The sequence below is a fragment of the Canis lupus genome, chromosome 15 (genome assembly GCF_003254725.2).
Source record: "Canis lupus dingo isolate Sandy chromosome 15, ASM325472v2, whole genome shotgun sequence".
Taxonomy (NCBI): domain Eukaryota; kingdom Metazoa; phylum Chordata; class Mammalia; order Carnivora; family Canidae; genus Canis; species Canis lupus.
The window spans coordinates 39,160,417-39,181,853 of NC_064257.1; the positions used below are offsets into that span (position 1 = coordinate 39,160,417).

Consider the following 21,437-nt stretch of genomic DNA (forward strand, 5'->3'; position numbering starts at 1 on the left):
AGCTTATACCTATGGTATAAGGTAGCCACCTTGAGAAGGTTTGCCACTCAGGTAACCAGTGGACAGAGGTTTTTATAGCCTTTGACCAGATGAGAACCAAATCTCTGTAGAAAGCTGGTATCTTCAGAGGGCTACCTGCTTGGGAATCACTGGTAAACCAGAAAACAAAACAAACAAACAAAAAAATACTTGCCTTAGCCTGGGTCCTGGGAAAAATGAAGAGGTGTCCCTGAGAATTATTTACTGGGACCTCCCTAAAATCTTTGGGCTTTATCCTATGTACATGGCCAAGGAATCCCAACCCAAAAAACTGGAATAAACACTGGTTCTGGGGTGTGCTAGTTACCAATTTATTATCAGCTCCAAATCCACTCTTCTTTGTCCTGGTTTGAAATATTGGAGCTGTCCCCTATAAATATTTCTCTTGCACCTGTGCACCTGATGGCTCAATGTTAAGTTTTTTCAAGAGTAAGCTGAAGGGAAGAGGCTAGTCAGCCCATTGCAAAAAAAAAAAAAGTAAATGATTTCAAACAAACTGATTTTACTCATTAAATATAACAAAACATAGATTTGTTTCTGAAAATTCAATAGAAAGTTAATATCTAGAATTCTCACCTAACACTCTTCTTCTCATCATTGAGCTGGCGTCAAGCAGAGCTAATTTTCCAAATACTAAAATATCCCCTAGTTACATCTAACATTTGAGTAAATTTTCAGCTTCTTCAACTCAGTAGATGTATTTTTGAAGATTTACAACCTCCTATCTATATAGATGGCTTTTAAGCAGCTTTTTAGGCTGGTAACCTCGTTTCATTTAGCATAAGATTGGTTGTTTCTGCACCCCATTTCACATTCCAAAAATCTCCCCACTTTACAGAATAACAAAGGGTTACATACACTTCAGCTATAAAAAGAATAAAAAGAGGAGGAGGGGCGAGATGGCAGAAGCGTAGGGTCCCCAAATCACCTGTCCCCACCAAATTACCTAGATAACCTTCAAATCATCCTGAAAATATACGAATTCGGCCTGAGACTTAAACTGAGACCAGCTGGAATGCTACAGGGAGAAGAGTTCGCGCTTCTATCAAGGTAGGAAGACGGGGAAAAAGAAATAAAGACACAAAAGGCCTCCAAGGGGGAGGGGCCCCGCGAGGAGCCGGGCTGAGGCCGGGGCGTGTCCCCAGGACAGGAGAGCCCCGTCCCGGAGAAGCAGGAGCTGCACCAACCTTCCCGGGCGGAAAGGGGCCCGCAGGGAGTTAGAGCAGGACCCCAGGAGGGCGGGGATGCCCTCGGGCTCCCTGGGACACTAACAGGGACCTGCGCCCCGGGAGAGTGCGCCGAGCTCCCTAAGGGCTGCAGCGCACACGGGGGACCCGGAGCAGCTCGGGGAGGCTCGGGCGTTGGCTCCGGCAGAGGAAGCGGCTCCGCGGAGGGGGCTGCGCGGCCGGGAGCGCAAATCCAACGGCGCAGGGCGACGGGACACAGCCCAGGATCCGGCCTCCCCACCCGACAGGCAGAGGCCGGGACGGCCCAGGACAGCAAGGACGCTCCTGCCCCGAGCTGAGCAGATCAGCGGCCCCGCCCCGGAGCCTCCAGGCCCTGCAGACGGAGAGCTCTGAAGTTACTGCGGGGGCTGACTCCAGGGCTCCAGAGCTGGCCTCGCCACTGGGGCTGTTCCTCCCGGGCCTCAAGGGGTAAACAACCCCCACTGAGCCCTGCACCAGGCAGGGGGCAGAGCAGCTCCCCCAGGTGCTATCACCTGAAAATCAGCAAACAGGTCCCTCCTCCAGAAGACCAGCTAGATGGACAAGTTCCAGGGGAAGTCAAGGGACTTAAAGTATACAGAATCAGAAGATACTCCCCCGTGTTTGTTTGTTTTTGATTTTTGATTTGTTTGCTTCCCCCACCCCTTTTTTTCCCTTTCTTTTTCTTTCTCTTTTTCTTCTTTTTTTCTTCCTTTTTTTTTTCTTTTTCTCTTTTCTTTCCTTCTTTCTCTCCTTGCTTTTGCTCCTTTTCCCAATACAACTTGTTTTTGGCCACTCTGCACTAAGCAAAATGACTAGAAGGAAAACCTCACCTCAAAAGAAAGAATCAGAAGCAGTCCTCTCTCCCACAGAGTTACAAAATCTGGATTACAATTCAATGTCAGAAAGCCAATTCAGAAGCACTATTATACAGCTACTGGTGGCTCTAGAAAAAAGCATAAAGGATTTAAGAGACTTCATGACTGCAGAATTTAGAGCTAATCAGGCAGAAATTAAAAATCAATTGAATGAGATGCAATCCAAACTAGAAGTACTAACGACAAGGATGAACGAGGTGGAAGAACGAGTGAGTGACATAGAAGACAAGTTGATGGCAAAGAGGGAAACTGAGGAAAAAAGAGACAAACAATTAAAAGACCATGAGGTTAGATTAAGGGAAATAAACGACAGCCTGAGGAAGAAAAACCTACGTTTAATTGGGGTTCCCGAGGGCACCGAAAGGGACAGAGGGCCAGAATATGTATTTGAACAAATCATAGCTGAAAACTTTCCTAATCTGGGAAGGGAAACAGGCATTCAGATCCAGGAAATAGAGAGATCCCCCCCTAAAATCAATAAAAACCATTCCACACCTCGACATGTAATAGTGAAGCTTGCAAATTCCAAAGATAAAGAGAAGATCCTTAAAGCAGCAAGAGACAAGAAATCCCTGACTTCTATGGGGAGGAGTATTAGGGTAACAGCAGACCTCTCCACAGAGACCTGGCAGGCCAGAAAGGGCTGGCAGGATATATTCAGGATCCTAAATGAGAAGAACATGCAGGCAAGAATACTTTATCCAGCAAGGCTCTCATTCAAAATGGAAGGAGAGATAAAGAGCTTCCAAGACAGGCAGGAACTGAAAGAATATGTGACCTCCAAACCAGCTCTGCAAGAAATTTAAGGGGGACTCTTAAAATTCCCCTTTAAGAAGAAGTTCAGTGGAACAACCCACAAAAACAAGGACTGAATAGATATCATGATGACACTAAACTCATATCTTTCAATAGTAACTCTAAACATGAACAGGCTTAATGACCCCATCAAAACGCGCAGGATGTCAGACTGGATAAAAAAGCAGGACCCATCTATTTGCTGTCTACAAGAGACTCATTTTAGACAGAAGGACACCTACAGCCTGAAAATAAAAGGTTGGAGAACCATTTACCATTCAAATGGTCCTCAAAAGAAAGCAGGGGTAGCCATCCTTATATCACATAAACTAAAATTTACCCCAAAGACTGTAGTGAGAGATGAAGAGGGACACTATATCATACTTAAAGGATCTATCCAACATGAGGACTTAAGAATCCTCAATATATATGCCCCGAATGTTGGAGCTGCCAAATATATCAATTAATAACCAAAGTGAAGAAATACTTAGATAATAATATGCTTATACTTGGTGACTTCAATCTAGCTCTTTCTATACTCGATAGGTCTTCAAAGCACAACATCTCCAAAGAAATGAAAGCTTTAAATGATACACTGGACCACACGGATTTCACAGACATCTACAGAACTTTACATCCAAACTCAACTGAATACACATTCTTCTCAAGTGCACATGGAACTTTCTCAAGAACAGACCACGTACTGGGTCACAAATCGGGTCTGAACCAATACCAAAAGATTGGGATCGTCCCCTGCATATTCTCAGACCATAATGCCTTGAAATTAGAACTAAATCACAACAAGAAGTTTGGAAGGACCTAAAACACGTGGAGGTTAAGGACCATCTTGCTAAAAGATGAAAGGGTCAACCAGGAAATTAAGGAAGAATTAAAAAGATTCATGGAAAATAATGAGAATGAAGATACAACCGTTCAAAATCTTTGGGATGCAGCAAAAGCAGTCCTAAGGGGAAAATACATCGCAATACAAGCATCCATTCAAAAATTGGAAAGAACTCAAATACAAAAGCTAACCTTACACAGAAAGGAGCTAGAGAAAAAACAGCAAATAGATCCTACACCCAGCTGAAGAGAGTTAATAAAGATTCGAGCAGAACTCTACGAAATTGAGACCAGAAGAATGTGGAACAGATCAACAGAACCAGGAGTTGGTTCTTAGAAAGAATTAGTAAGATAGATAAACCATTAGCCAACCTTATTAAAAAGAAGAGAGAGAAGACTCAAATTAATAAGATCATGAATAAGAAAGGAGAGATCACTACCAACACCAAGGAAATACAAACGATTTTAAAAACATATTATGAACAGCTATACGCCAATAAATTAGGCAATCTAGAAGAAATGGACACATTTCTGGAAAGCCACAAACTACCAAAACTGGAACAGGAAGAAATAGAAAACCTGAACAGGCCAATAACCAGGGAGGAAATTGAAGCAGTCATCAAAAACCTCCCAAGACACAAGAGTCCAGGGCCAGATGGCTTCCCAGGGGAATTCTATCAAACGTTTAAAGAAGAAACCATACCTATCCTACTAAAGCTGTTTGGAAAGATAGAAAGAGATGGATTATTTCCAAATTCGTTCTATGAGGCCAGCATCACCTTAATTCCAAAACCAGAACCCCACCAAAAAGGAGAATTACAGACCAATATCCCTGATGAACATGGATGCAAAAATTCTCAACAAGATATTAGCCAATAGGATCCAACAGTACATGAAGAAAATTATTCACCATGACCAAGTAGGATTTATCCCTGGGACACAAGGCTGGTTCAACACCCGTAAAACAATCAATGTGATTCATCATATCAGCAAGAGAAAAACCAAGAACGATATGATCCTCTCATTAGATGCAGAGAAAGCATTTGACAAAATACAGCATCCATTCCTGATCAAAACTCTTCAGAGTGTAGGGATAGAGGGAACATTCCTTGACATCTTAAAAGCCATCTACAAAAAGCCCACAGCAAATATCATTCTCAATGGGGAAGCACTGGGAGCCTTTCCCCTAAGATCAGGAACAAGACAGGGATGTCCACTCTCACCACTGTTATTCAACATAGTATTGGAAGTCCTAGCTTCAGCAATCAGACAACAAAAAGACATTAAAGGCATTCAAATTGGCAAAGAAGTCGTCAAACTCTCCCTCTTTGCTGATGACATGATACTCTACATAGAAAACCCAAAAGCCTCCACCCCAAGATTGCTAGAACTCATACAGCAATTTGGTAGCGTGGCAGGATACAAAATCAATGCCCAGAAATCAGTGGCATTTCTATACACTAACAATGAGACTGAAGAAAGAGAAATTAAGGAGTCAATCCCATTTACAATTGCACCCAAAAGCAGAAGATACGTAGGATTAAACCTAACCAAAGAGGTAAAGGATCTATACCCTAAAAACTATACAACACTTGTGAAAGAAATTGAGGAAGACACAAAGAGATGGAAAAATATTCCATGCTCATGGATTGGCAGAATTAATATTGTGAAAATGTCAATATTACCCAGGGCAATTTACACATTTAATGCAATCCCTATCAAAATACCATGACTTTCTTCAGAGAGTTAGAACAAATTATTTTAAGATTTGTGTGGAATCAGAAAAGACCCCGAATAGCCAGGGGAATTTTAAAAAAGAAAACCATAGCTGGGGGCATCACAATGCCAGATTTCAGGTTGTACTACAAAGCTGTGGTCATCAAGACAGTGTGGTACTGGCACAAAGACAGACACACAGATCAATGGAACAGAATAGAGAACCCAGAAGTGGACCCTGAACTTTATGGTCAACTAATATTTGATAAAGGAGGAAAGATTATCCACTGGAAGAAAGACAGTCTCTTCAATAAATGGTGCTGGGAAAATTGGACCTCCACATGCAGAAGAATGAAACTAGACCACTCTCTTGCACCATACACAAAGATAAACTCAAAATGGATGAAAGATCTAATTGTGATACAAGATTCCATCAAAATCCTAGAGAAGAACACAGGCAACACCCTTTTTGAACTCGGCCAGAGTAACTTCTTGCAAGATACATCCACGAAGGCAAAAGAAACAAAAGCAAAAATGAACTATTGGGACTTCATCACGATAAGAAGCTTTTGCACAGCAAAGGATACAGTCAGCAAAACTAAAAGACAACCTACAGAATGGGAGAAGATATTTGCAAATGAAGTATCAGATAAAGGGCTAGTTTCCAAGATCTATAAAGAACTTCTTAAACTCAACACCAAAGAAACAAACAATCCAATCATGAAATGGGCAAAAGACATGAAGAGAAATCTCACAGAGGAAGACATAGACATGGCCAACACGCACATGAGAAAATGCTCTGCATCACCTGCCATCAGGGAAATACAAATCAAAACCACAATGAGATACCACCTCACCCCAGTGAGAATGGGGAAATTAACAAGGCAGGAAACCACAAATGTTGGAGAGGATGCGGAGAAAAGGGAACCCTCTTACACTGTTGGTGGGAATGTGAACTGGTGCAGCCACTCTGGAAAACTGTGTGGAGGTTCCTCAAAGACTTAAAAATAGACCTGCCCTACGACCCAGCAATTGCACTGCTGGGGATTTACCCCAAAGATGCAGATGCAATGAAACGCCGGGACACCTGCACCCCGATGTTTATAGCAGCAATGTCCACAATAGCCAAACTGTGGAAGGAGCCTCGGTGTCCATCGAAAGATGAATGGATAAAGAAGATGTGGTTTATGTATACAATGGAATATTACTCAGCCATTAGAAATGACAAATACCCACCATTTACTTCAACGTGGATGGAACTGGAGGGTATTATGCTGAGTGAAGTAAGTCAATCGGAGAAGGACAAGCATTATATGTTCTCATTCATTTGGGGAATATAAATAATAGTGAAAGGGAATATAAGGGAAGGGAGAAGAAATGTGTGGAAATATCAGAAAGGGAGACAGAACGTAAAGACTGCTAACTCTGGGAAACGAACTAGGGGTGGTGGAAGGGGAGGAGGGCGGGGGGTGGGAGTGAATGGGTGACGGGCACTGGGGGTTATTCTGTATGTTAGTAAATTGAACACCAATAAAAAATAAATTTATTATAAAAAATAATAAGAATAAAATCATTCAGAAAAAAACAGGCTTGCCAATTAAACTAAGTCCCATCTTGACTTGCTCTGTGTTTTTAACTACCTCTATATTAGAAACGTGAAGTGAAAAACATATCCCACGCTATCTTGTAATAGGCACTGCCCTACAATGGTTAATTCTATGTCGCAATTTGACTGGACCACAGAGTACTCAGGTATTTGGTCATACTTTTTTTTCTGGGTGTTTCTATGAAGATGCTTTTGAATGAGATTAGCATTTAAATCAGTAGATGAGTAAAGCGGATGACCTTCCCTAATGTAAGTGAGGCTCATCCAATCAGTTGAAAGTCTCAATAAAACAAAAAAGGTTGACTTGCCACCAAGTAGGAGAGTAGTGCTTCTCCTTGACTGCTTTCAAACTGGGAAAGGTCTTTTCCTGCCTTTGGGCTTGAACTAAAACGTCAGCTCCTCCTGGGTCTTGAGCCCACCAGCCTTCAGACTGAAAAAACACCTTTCAGTTCTGGTTCTCAGGTCTTCTGGCTCAGACTAACACAACACTAGCAGATCTCCTAGGTCTCCAGCTTGTCAACTCTGCAGATCTGGGTACTTTGTCAGACTCCATAATGACATGGTAATTCCTTATTGAAAATGAATCTCGGGCAGCCCCGGTGGCGAAGCGGTTTAGTGCCGCCTGCAGCCCGGGGTGTGATCCTGGAGACCCAGGATCGAGTCCCACATCGGGCTTCCTGCATGGAGCCTGCTTCTCCCTCTGCCTGTGTCTCTGCCTCTCTCTTCGCTCTCTCTGAATAAATTAATTAATCTTTAAAAAAAAAAAGAAAATGAATCTCAAATACTCTCCCATGTGTGTGTATGTGTGTGTGTGTGTGTGAGTGTGTGTGTGTGTGCGTGTGTTCATTGGTTCAGTTTCACTGGATAATACCCCAAATAATCTCCTATCGCCCACCTCCCCATTAAAACATTCCCGTGTAGAGCAATAAAATGCTCCAGACCTTTCTTCCCCGTTTTGAAAGATATTACATTCATTGTCTTCTTTTCCTCCTCTCCATCCCAGCTATCCCACAACCTTCTGAAAAAAATATTCCTACCCCATCTCTCTGTAATTATGTAGTTAGAACATGAGCTGGCATCTTTTTGAAAAGAGCTGGTTCTTTTTGAAACCACAGTTGTTTGGCTGTGGGGAGAGGAACATCTGATCCAAGCCAATCTGAGGCCTTACAACATGTGAGCTCTGTGTTTTTGTTAATTTAAAAACTGAAGAGAGTTGATTGAAGTCCTTTTCTGCTAGCAGCCATGTGGAGGAATCAGAGTTGGATTACAATTAGAATACAGAATTCTAAGAGCATGAAGCAAATGCACTGAAGCAGAGGCGACAGCTGAAAAAAAGAACCCTACTGATAAGACCCAATTCCCCTGTCCCATTGACTCCTCTGTGTCTCGGTGACAGCAGTCAATCGCCTTTTGGCCAAAGCTGGTTTGAACTAGGTGTCCGTCAACTGCAATCAGAGCAGAAGCAGCAAACCCCTACTGTGTGCAAATCATTATGGAAATTTATATAATTGAACTAAACACAACCAAACTAAATTCAGCTATTTTATATCATCTGTTTTCCATGAATTGATATTTTTCAAAAAATGAAATGTGTTCACTATTTGCCCTAAAAACATCATTAACATTGAGGCTACCTGAAATGCAAATTTTACCCAAAAAGGATCTCTCTTTGCTTGTATATATAAGGAACTTACCAAATCAGAAAGCACAATCAGAAAACACAAGGAGTTCCACGTTCCCTGGTGAACACTATGAGGTCCCATTAAAAATACTATAAAAAAGTAATACAATAGTAAAAAAAAAATTCTATAGATATTCCACAATCTCTGAATTTCTCAGGAAAATCACACATATTTATGAAATGAGGACATCAATAAATAAATATCTTCTTAGTACTTTACAAATTTAACATTTTCTTCTCAGTTGGATAAAAGATAAACTTTATTATCCCCTTATACATCCTAGAATCCCTGTTACAGAGAAAGCATTTAAAAGCAGTTATTAGGGCAGCCCTGGTGACTCAGCAGTTTAGCGCTGCCTTCAGCCCGGGGCCTGATCCTGGAGACCCGGGATCGAGTCCCGCGTTGGGCTCCCTGCGTGGAGCCTGCTTCTCCCTCTGCCTGTGTCTCTGCCCCTCTCTCTGTGTCTCTCATGAATAAATAAAATCTTAAAAATAAATAAATAAATAAAATAAAAGCAGTTATTAATACATCAGGCCATATGAAAAATAAACTGGCCCTGAGCTTCCTCTTCAACAAGATCAATGTTATTCTGTGAAATAGGAAAGATGGTGGCTTGGATAACTAAAATTCAAATAAACACACAACCTTCAGTACTCAAATCCAGTTAACTTAAAAGTCTATAACCATTTATTGTTTTTATAAACTTGCTAACAATGGTTTTAATGGCTGATTTCTCTAATCTCAATCCCTATATATTTTCCTGAATGATGTGCTAAGCAGCACAACTGCGAATAAAGAGAACATAAAAAAGAAGCAAACACACATATGCACTTCACAAATAAATTTGGTAAGAACTTAGTCACAAAGGGTTTGTACCGGCTCAGGATCATAGTTCCAAGTCATTTCTTTTTCACTCATTCTAATTTCACCAATAGGAGAGATAAGCAGATAATCTGAGAATAGGTAAGAGAGGAAAAAGAAGCTTCAAAGTAGCTGGTATTTTTAATAAGGCAACTGAAATAAGGAGATATTGAGAGACAAATGAGTTACTAAAACCTTTAACAAAATACAAAGCCCCAGATCACATGCATAGATGAGAAGGGTTAGGTATTATTCCACATTTTCATTTTATAGAATTTCAGGAAATGTTATGAGCTTCATTTTTCCAATAGCACCCTGAGAACAAGTAATAAATAGAATATCTCAAGTTCAGTTCAAAGAACTATATTTTCACAAATTCCCAATCCTATCCTCATTAAGATCTCTCACACAATAACCATTCTTCTAGGAGAGTAGCAGGGGGGATTATCAGAGAAGATAGAAAGATTAGCACCTGCTAATACTAATATCCAATTCAAAAGTATTTGTCCATATGGTTCTAATCCAGTAAACACGTTTTACAATTATGAGCCGTTGGCATTTTTGTGGTATACAGCATTCAATCTAAACAATGAGATGTTCAGAAGGGTTTTGAGTCTCTCTACTAAGGAAAGCATTTTAATCAGAGTCTGTCAAAATGAGATTAGAGTTAATATAAGTAACATCAATGAAAGGTTTGGTAGAAAAGATTAAATTCAGTAAGTCTTAAACACTTAGTTATTTCAGAAGATTAATATAAGAAGGAAAAAACATGGATTCTTCACACATCTCACAAGAAGAGAATGTGTATATAAAGGAGGTGCAGAGCATAAACATATATACTTACCTATGTATAGAATCTTTACAGAGGATACATGGAAAACTGAAAGAATGGTGGCCTCTGGCCTAAAGGACTGGGGGGGACCAGTGAACTGGGCTAAGGACACTAACTTTTCATTCTATATTCTTTTAATTTATGACTATATTTCCAATTTAATTCAATAAACACATTTAAAATAAAAGACATGAACCATGAATACAAATAACTTCTATGAAAGTAAAATGTGTAAGTTACATGGAAAAGATAGATAGATACAAAACGCACAACTGGATTAGAGATGGATTCATCTACAAAAAGAGGGAAACTGCCAATCAGGAGATGGTACACGAGATGGGCCTTAAATGATGGACAGAGCAGATATGTAACAGAAATCATCCCAGGGAAGAGACCACCTGAACAGAGGAGACACACAGGTGGGAAAGGATGGATCACGTTCAGGAAAGTATTTGTGTAAACGTTCAAGGCGCCTTTAAGGTGCCATATTCTTTTTCGATGGCTGCATGACAAATTACCACGTGAGCAGAGCCTTAAATCAAACATGAATTTATCATCTTATGGTTTCTGTGATCAGGAGTCCATGTCACATCAGCCCTTTGCTCAGGGACTCCTTAGGGCTGAAAGCAAAGTATCTGCCAGGGCTGGGGTTTCACCTAATGAGTGGGGTCCTCCTCTAGAATCGCCGGTTGTGGGCAGAGTTTGGTTCCTTGCAGGATTGCTAAGACTGCCTCCTATCCTCAGACCGTAACACTATCCCCTTCAATTGGGTTGTACTTGCGTCAAGGGTGTGATAATGCATCATATTCACACACCTGTTGTGCGAGCACACAAAGAAGACATCCAGGAGCTGCCCAAGAGAAGAGGATTGTGCAGTGCATGTACATCAGAGTAGAATCTTTGCGAACATCTTAGAAGTCCGCCCAGCATGGATGATAACAGAAGATGGGAGTTACAATTCTCTAGGGCTGTACCAAAGTCCAGCTCCATAGTTTTCCCCTGTTATTTCTCTGTTCCCAAAGATGCTGCTGCTCGTAAAATGTATATACACAATGAACAACTGCAGCAGAGAATCTTCCTACATTTGGTGACTGTCTATCCTTCGACTACCAATGGTAGTCACTTCTTGCATGGCCTATTTTACTAACTGCGGATATCTGCCCCTCTCTCACAGCCCACAAATTCCCACAAATTCCCAATAGGAACCATTCTTACCTCTGAATATGGTAATTCCTGGCTGGCTTCTCCATTACTGTTAGATTAATACTGAGCTTATTAAGGACCTCCTCTTCACAAAGACGTGGAGTCTTTGTTGTATATTTTTCCCTTCTATTACTGGCCGTTTTTTTTGTTTTTGTTTTTTTGTTTTTGTTTTTTTTTGCCTTGTGTTAGTTCATGACACAAAAGCAATTTTAGGTGTTCTATGGTTCTCTAGACCCCATCTTATCTATCCAAGAAAGAAATGCAAATTTGCAAAATGTCAGGTCTAGAGCCATATGGAAGATTAAGTATACACATAATTAATATTTTTGAAGTGCTGATTATGACTCTTTTGGAGCCTAAGTTTCAGAAATACTCACTTCTATGATGTAGCAGCTTATATTTTTCTCATAGACAAAAATGAAAAAGTTTGGTAACTTTTGCCTGCTGATTTAGATGACAAATAGGCTGTTAGACAAGTAGAATACCATGAAAAGAAGGCTACCTTATATAACACTTAGTCTCTCAGAACAACACGGCACAAGGTTTGAGATCTTCTTCAGCTATTTCCACTGCTATACTGATTTAACAAGGTGATCTGCATTCTTCAATCTTGTTTTATTTAATTTTTTTTTAGCTAAACTCTACATCCAATGTGAGCCCTGAACTCACAACCCTGAGATCAAGAGTTGTGTGCTCCACCAACTGAGCCAGTCAGATGCCCCCGTATTCTCCAATTTTAAACAGAGCACTGGTATGTCTTCTTCTAGGTAAAGAAGTATTCATTAAAAATCACTATTTGATGGTAAAATAAACACTGCTAGCATAATTAAAATTTTAATAGTCTTGGCTTATAAACAATGGCTTTCAAATTTGCAAACAGACTGTCAGGCCACGTACAAGAGTCAGCTTTTTTGAGTAGCAGTTTTATAGCATAAACAGGTAATTAAGCCAACAAATACCAAATGAGTCCCCACTAAGTGTAAGACACTGGTCTACTAGGTAGGTGACAGTGCAGGGGGAAAATTACAGGATGAGTCAAACATGAATCCTAACCTCACATTATTTATAAGTGAAAAGAAAATTCTGAGGGTGGTGGGATCAACCTAATTTTCCTTTCCCTTCTGTAGCAGACAGATTCTGTAGGTGATCCCCATGGTCCCCAACTCCTGGTTCCTAGTCCTTACATGACCCTTCTCCCCTTGAGTGTGGGCAGGACCTGTGATATGTTTGTAACCAAAAGAATTTGGTAAAGGTGACAGGAAATGTCCATAATTATTGTACTTGAGCATGCAATTATATTACATAATATTGTAGCACCCATCCTGACTCTCCTTTGCTGGCTTTGAGGAAGCAAATGGCCATGGTCAGAATGTCACATGAGCTGGAATGACAGGAGGTGTCAGCCAACAGGATGCTGAAGCCTCCAGTCCTACAATAGCAAGGAACCACCATCTGCCAACAATCTAAGTAACTGTTTCCCAGTCCAGCCTCAGTTGAGAACTATTGTCTTGGCAAACACCTCGATTCAAGTTTTGTGAGATCTTTAGCAGAGGGCCTACAGAAACCAAAAACACGTTGTTTAAGACTAAGTTTATGGTGATACTGTTGCATAGCAAGAGGTACACAAAAACATCTTCATTCTTATTCAAATTGCTCACATCTTTTTTAAGATTTTATTTATTTATTCATGAGAGACACAGAGAGAGAGGCAGAGACACAGGCAGAGGGAGAAGCAGGCTCCCTGCAGAGAGCCCCATGCAGGACTCGATCCCAGCACCCTAGGATCATGCCCTGAGCCAAAGGCAGACGCTCCACCACAGAGCCCCCCAGGCATCCCCAAATTGCTCACGTATCTTATGAGGTAAATTCAAGTATCCTAAACATCGCATCACCCCTGATATAATAGGATGCCCCCAGCCTACACACACGAGTAAAGCAGAGTCAGTTACACAGTCAAGCAAAGCAAGCTTATGTAAAAAGCAAGCTCCAATTTGTCGCCAATACTGCCAGAAGGAGCAGGCTGGTTACCTGATGAACAGTCCAAAAACCAAAGATCAGCGGCTCTTCTCAAAGAGCAAGCAGCTTCCACTTCCTGACTAAATGTTTGTTCACAAGGAGCCACCAGGCCTGTTGACCATGAATGAATGGAAAACCTGAAGGGTTGGGGGACACCACAGTGGCTGGTTAGGTGCGGAAGAACACTCGGATTCCCACTTACCCAAAGAAAGTAAAAATATATACCTCCTGGTAAAACACAGCTATTTTCCTTCTTGTCTAAAAGCCATCTTTACTTGTATTTTTTTCTTTTATTGAGGTATAACTGACGAATACAATGGCACAATATTTGAAGCACACGCAATGCCATGATGTGACACACGCATACATAGTAAAAGGATTTCCACAGCCAAACTTACTACATATCCATCTCCTCACATATTTACCTCTCTTTTGTTTCAACTACCTTTTCTTAAACGCAATGGGACCCAGTTTGGGACATGCATTCATTACAAATGAGCCAGAGTTCTTACCATCACTTTTTCAGAAGTCACATCACTGCAGGCTCATTGCAACACAAATATTTTCACAAACAGTGGAAGTGATATATTAGTACAATTTCATCAGGATAATAAGCATAACTAAAAACAATTACCAAGATTTATTTTTTTTTTATTATTCAGTAGTGAGAGGAGGAAAAGTACTCAACTGTTAACGTACTTATTTAACTCTCACTTTTTAAAGAGTAAAGTCAGTTAAGTAAAACACAAAATGTGTGACAAAATATATGCTTAGAATAATGTAGTTTTTTCCTTTGCAAAAGGAGATTCACTACATTATGTCATTTCATTTTTCTGTGTATAGCAAAAGTGAATCAATAACCTATTTCCAAATGGGCAGCTAATAAAATTAACTTTTACTGCATATTTAAGAAAGTTATTTAATCTCTTCTAATTACATAGACACACAAAGGCTTTTTGCAAATCATTAACAGTTAAGAAATACTTTCATTACACTTTAGGTAGGTAAAATATTCTTGGTTGTCTGAGAAAACCATTCCTATAATATTAGTAAATGCACAATCACATTTCCAAATAGCAGAAAATAAAAGCAACATTAATTGGAAAGAATATACATTTGGTCTAAGTAAAGCTTGAAGGCACAACCAGAGATGAGCATGGAAAGCATAACTTGATCTGCACGCTCCCCCTGGGCCTCGAGGTATCTCTCTCTGAATGCCCTGCCTGCAAACATCTAGGTCAGTCCCACGGCTTAAACAACAACATCCTAAATAGGGCATGAGAAGAAATCAAATGCACAATAAAGTAAACAAATATATCTCCCAGATACAGGGAAGCATTTAAATGTGACAATGTAAAAATGCAGCATAGAGAAGTCAGAAGCAAACCGAAACAAAAAATATTTCGAAAGCTTTCTAAAATAAAAAATTTAAAATAGGCAGGGTAAAGGAAGAATAACTTATAGACAGCTATTCTCACCTTAGTGAGGGGCAGGAGTCACATACGGGTCTACATATAAAGTAGTAACCTAGTAAAACAAACTGAAAAATTCAAACCACAGTACAAAACAAGGGCCTCAGCCTAAATTGACGGTTCTACCGTATTTGTTGGAATCCTTTCCAGAAGCCTCTGGACTTCTGCTTTTTTAGATCTGTGATAAGCACCAATCGTTGATTTAATCGATAGTTAATCAATATTGAATTAGTCAATATTGGTTAATTAACTATTAATGAACAGTAATCAACTATTAATCAACATTATGTATCTTAGTATCTCTGCTACTAAGATACATAATTACATGCGAGGCCATTCTGTCTCAAAACTGTGCCCTGACCTGCACCAAGCATCTCACATATCCAACAGAATGACCTAAATAGGTCTTACATTATACACAACAGGGGTCTACAAACTTTCTCTATAAAGTGCCAGAGAGTGAATATTTTAGGCTTTAGGGAGCCACACAGTCTCTGCTAGAGCTATCCAACACTATGGCATGAAAAGAGTCTTAGAGAACGTGTAAATGAATGGGTATGGCTGTGTTCCAGTAAAACTTTATCTACAAAAAAAGCAATATACAGGCTAGATTTGGACCTCAAACCATAGTTTGTCAATTCCTAAAAGGAACTCTCAAGGGACCCCACACCTCAAATTTTTCTCCAAGTCTAATAAATAGCTGAAAAGTCCGCCTTTGGTAGAGAAGAAAACTGAACAACTTTTATTCTACCGTGAAATTGCCAAGATCATATACCAGCTATACAGCAGACCTAGGGATCTACGGGCCTCCCTGAACAAACAAGCAAAGACATTATGGCAGACGAGAAATGAAGAAGGATAAAGATGGTAATTTTAACCAATAACAAATAGATACTGAAAATCTTTACACCCACAGAAATCCTATCTGCCTAAAAATAACTGTATTTTTCCTGCCAATACTTAATAATACATACCCTTCCCCCTCCTACTTTTTTCCACTCCTTCTATTGCTTACCTTGTGTAAAAACAGATAAAATGAGCACGTGATGGTAGTAATAGCTTCCTCACTTGTCTCCCTGCTTCCAGGAATGAGCTACCTAAAACACAATTCTGTTCTGTTTATAATAAGCTGCCAATTTAGCAATGGGGAAGCCTATGGACTCTTGGGTCATGGAGAACTTAATACGGATCTAGATTCTATTATTTATTAGCTGTGTGACCCTGGGCAGGTTACTTAACCTCTCCAGCTTCTATTTCCTTTTCCAAAAACGAGTTTTTGAAAAAATCATAAAGTTGTGATAAAAAGTAAATAAGGGAATTCATGTAAAGTACTCATCAAAATATCTGATACATTATTGTCATTCAAGAAATGTGTGCTATGATTATGGTAACCGTGGGGTTAACATTTTTTAAAACCTGTCTGCATATTCTTTGAAATTCCTCCCCCTGAGAGGCGGGATCTATGTGCCCTCCCCTTGAATCTGGGTCGGCCTTAGTAAGTTGCCTGTAAGATGAGAATACAGCAGAGGTGATACTGGATGATTTCTGAGACGAGGTCAGAAAAAGCCATTCTGCTTCCATCTGAATCTCTTGAGACACTCACCCAGGGGCCACGTAAGAATTCCAGGTACTCTGACACTGCCCCACTGGAGAGACCACATGTAAGCACTATTCAGGTGAGCATCCACCGGCCATGTGACTGAGCCATCTTCAACTCATCCAGCTAAGCCTTCAGATGACCACAGCCAACATCTGCCTGCAACTACCTGACCACAACATTGTGAGCAAAACAGAATATTACTTTGAATAATTAAGTTTCGGGTAATTGGGTAGGTAGGCACCAATAGCAACCAGAACAAAACTTTAGTATATGCAGTGATATAACAAAACTCTAAAACATGTAGCATTGGCCAGGTGCCTCAGCAGCCTCACAAGTAATCCAAGGTAAAGAGAGGCCTGGCTTAAAGACGTTTATTGCTGCGACTTTTACCTAATGGAACAAACCCCAATAAAATTCACCAGAATAGCAAAAAGTAAATGTTCGCGGGAACTGTATTAACAAAGCATCCCCCAGCTTTAACTTAAATAGATGGAATAAGTACAAAAAGAAAAGAAGCCTTTGGGCACCCAAACTTCTACAGGTAGGAAGCAGGCCTAGGAAGCTACCCAACTGCAGACATACACCATTTCCTAAGGAAATGAAAGCATGATTCAGAAGGAAGAATCAAGAACCCAAATGGCAGGACCAAGAGCAATGGAAAACAATTCCTAATGAGCAGTACTAAACCCTAATCAACACACGGGCAACATCTGTCCAGCTGGATTTCAAAACTGCAATTGTCTCGTGAATGCTATGTAGCTCTCATTTCTTTCATTTTAGAAAGGGGTGTCTACTGTGGTTATCCTATCCCTGAATCACCAATGCAGAGTGGCTAGGTGGGGAGCAGAAAACATCTTTTTGGTTCACAGATCTTCATGTCAAGAGAAACCATATCTAAGGAACTGCATATCATGGGCCTCATATACATACAGAGTTGATTTAGATGAATGGATCTTGAGCTCATGCCAGAACAAATAAACCTTCAGGATGGAAGAGGACTTTGGAGAGAATGGATTTTGCATTTGAGAGAATTGTAAATAATTTGTGACCAAAAGAAGGACTGTGGTGGTTTTAAAAGACGTCTGCATGTTTTAAACGCTTTTTTTTTTTTGACACTTCTCCCACCAAGAGGTGTGGTCCGTCTGTGTCCACTCCCCTTGAATCCAGCCCAGTTTTAGCGACAAGCTTGTAAAACTAAAACACAGCAGAAATGACATGATTATTAACTTCCAACTCTTGGTCAGAAAAGCCCACAAAGTTTTTGCTTGATTCTCTTGAGACACTTGCTCCAAGCAAAGCCTGCTGCTGTGTAAAAAGTCTGAATACCCCAAAACCACCACGCTGGAGAGGCCACATATAGGTAGTCCAGTCAGCAACAAAGCTGAAGGCCCCAACAGGCAGCATCACCTACCAGCCATGTGAGTGAGCCCGATCAGATGTCCAGGCTGCTGGAACCTACACAGCTCTGAGCCCCTGTGACATGTGACTGCAAGTGACAGAGTCTTAATGAGGAATGTCTAGCAAGCACACTACTGCCCAGTAACAAACTACTGACCTACAAAACCATGAGCAATATAAAGTAGTCGTTTTAAACTTCTAAGTTTTACATAAGGTCTCGTACGGTAGTAAGCAAAATAATAATGTTGATGTCACTCCCTTTCAATAGCTTCTCATTATTCTTATAATAAAATCAAGTTCCTTTTCTATTATTTACATGATCCAGTCCGTTTACCTTGCTGTTAACTAGTGAGTGGCCTTAGCTGAAATGCAACTTCCTCCTAAAAATATTCCTTTTTAATGCCAAGTATAGGGTAGGGGCCTCTGCTATGCATTCCTATAACATTCTTTACTTTTCCTGTTCTACATCCTCTACAGACAGGAATCGCATCCATCTTATTGGCCAACTGATGCCAATACCCAGTGCATATGGATAAGCATTCATACAGTTTTCCTAAGTATTAAATGAATAATATCATGGGGTAGAAAAAATCCTAATAGCAAACGAAACACAATAGAATAAATTAGTAATAAAGGTAGGTACAAACAATATACTGCATATAAGAGAATGGAGAAGGGAAGACCTCTCTAAGGATGAATTTTGGTGAGATAACTGGCACAGAATTAATACAGGAAAGTTTATTTTAAAAGGATTAAACATTAAAATTTAAAGGCTACCTAAAATTCAAAGAATAGCTAATGCCTGGCTCCCTAAGGCACAGGATTTTGTTTATAAGTCTAGTTCTATGCCTGTCCAAAGGAAATATCTCAGATTAAAATTTGTTTTGAGCGGCATCGGCGACAGTGGTAGGAGGTTCAGTTATCGCTCGGCAGCTGCCATCGCAGCTTACTTTTAGTTGCTTTTTAAAGATGGAAAACTCATGGTGCAAACTGCTATTTCCAGGGAATCCCTGTGTTGATCATGGGACATCATATCCTGTATGGAAAAATCATCCATCTGGAGAAACATTTTGCTGTCCTTGTCAAACACACTCCTGAAGAGCAGGACTGTGATGAGCTTGGCTGCACCCAGTACCTGGTGACAGCACTTACCAAAACAAGATCCTTTTCAAAACTCGCCCCAAGCCCATTATCACCAACGTCCCCATGAAAGTATGAATGAACCTCGGATTTTCCCTCGAGAGCGGCCAACTCCTTGGACTCGTACTCAGTTGCCACCTTGAGGACAGCTCGGACAGCTCCAGCTCGCCGGTTCCCTGGGACCACAGCGAGGGGTCCTGTTTTAAACACAGGCCACCCACTGGGCATGAATTCTGATCCCTTTCTTATGGCAACTGGTTCTCTCGGTGGAAATCTGGCCCCATTTCCAAGGAACCCATCACCTTTTCCATCTTCATCAGGCTCATTGGCTTCAAATCCAGCACCTCTCCCTGCTGGTGCTCGTGACCTAGGCATGGCTTCTTTTCCAAGAGTGATGAATCCCACTGGCGCTGGTGCAGTTTCTTTCCCAAGGCCTGGTGGCCTCTTGGGCCCAGGCCCAGGGCCATCTCTGAACCCTAGGGCAGGGGCTCTTCCAGGCCCAGGATCTCTGTCTAACCCCAGATTAGGGGGTCTCCCAGGGCCAGGTCCTATGTCCAACCCAAAAGCAGGTGGTTTCCTGGGAATGGGTCCTGACCTCAGAAGTGGTGGCCCTATGAGCCCTGGTTCTGGGCCCAACCTGAGAACAGGTATCTTCTTGACTTCTGGTAATGGTCCTCCTGATCCTAGACCAGTTGGCCTGGGACCAAGACCAAGTCCCAATCTGAGATCAGGCTTCGTTGGTACAAACCCTGCCCTGAGGTCAGGTATGTTTCCAGGCCCAGGCCTTGGGCACAACCCAAGGGCAGGCGGCCTGGCCCTAATGTGGACACCAGAGTGGGTGACCTTCTAGGCACAGCATCTGGTCTTAAGAATGGCTGGACCTCAAGGCCTAGATCTTGCCCCTATTCTAAGAGCAGCATGTCTTTTGAAGCAAATTCAGATGCTTTCTCACAGGCTTCTGGAAACATGGGCACAAGCCCATCCTCTATGGCAAGAGTACCTGGCCCCATAGGCCCAAACTTGGGTCCTGGCTCTCAAGGAATTGGGCTTCCAGGGCCAAATCCATCTCCCATGTCCAGGGATCCCAGCCCCATATGCCCTAATTCAGCTCTTTTTTCAATGCTAATCCCTTTTCAAGGGGAACAGGCTCAGGAGGGCTCAATCCAGCTGCCTTCTCTCAGTATTCTGGCACATTGGCTTCAAATGCAGCTACTTTCCAGAGGTCTGCTAGCCTCCAGAGCTCAAGTCCAACAATTTTCCCAAGAACCTCTGGGCCATTAGGCTGCAATCCAGCTAACTTCCCAAGGGCTAGTGGCTTGCAGGGTCCAAGTCCTGCTGCCTTCCCAAGGTCTACTGGCCCATTAGGCCCTGGCCAGGTTACTTCCCCTAGGTCAGCTCCTGGACCCTGAGCTCTTCTCCAGCAGGCCCCATGGGTATCAACCCAGCTCCTTTTGCAAGGCCAAGTGGAACCCTGGGTCTAAACCCAGCTTCATTTCCAAGGACGAATGGCCCTGTAAGCAAGACTTTGGTCCCATTTCCTAGAGTGGGGAGCTCCCCAGCTGCTTTCCCCAGACCAGGTGGTCCAATGGCTACAATGTATCCAAATAGAATGTTACCCCCTTAAACACATTTTTCTTTCCAGGACCACTTTGGTTTTCAAGCACCATGGTTCTAGGTGGGGCTGTGTTTTAAGTAAAAGGGTAGATGTGGAGCTACAGTCTGAATTACCTATCTGGGGCTCAAGTTCAGATGAGCCATTGTTTTCCTCTGCTTCTTTCTTGACTGAAAGTGAAATGTTATTTGTAGGAGATGGACTACAGCAAGTGGGAATGATCCTGACTTTGAGATTAAAGATCTCCAGCCCTCCAGAAGCCTGCTGTGCTTTTGTCCCACAGCTTTCTGCCTCTTGTTTCTTACTAGTTTCCTGAATTGTTTGTGTGGACTTTTCCTCAGGGATACATTGGCCTGCAGGTCCCAATTAGTATGTAGTCCCCTGCTCATCACTGGAGAATCAGCTCACTGCTCTGTAGAAATGTTGGTGAACCGACCATGCTTCAGCAGCTCTGACCTGGGCAGCTTGGACCTGGTCATCCTCTACTGCCATACCTTTTCCTGGGGGCTTGAACACAGAACAGGGAGGTGGGCAACCAC

At 41.5% G+C, this 21,437-nt stretch overlaps 1 protein-coding gene and 1 pseudogene across 14 annotated transcripts in view; one reads left to right on the forward strand and one right to left on the reverse strand.

Moving 5' to 3' along the window:
• ANKS1B (ankyrin repeat and sterile alpha motif domain containing 1B) overlaps positions 1-21,437 on the reverse strand; it is a 1,053,015-nt gene that overhangs the window by 995,442 nt on the left and 36,136 nt on the right. The window lies entirely within an intron of this gene.
• Positions 19,361-20,910, forward strand: LOC118350817 (decreased expression in renal and prostate cancer protein-like; annotated as a pseudogene).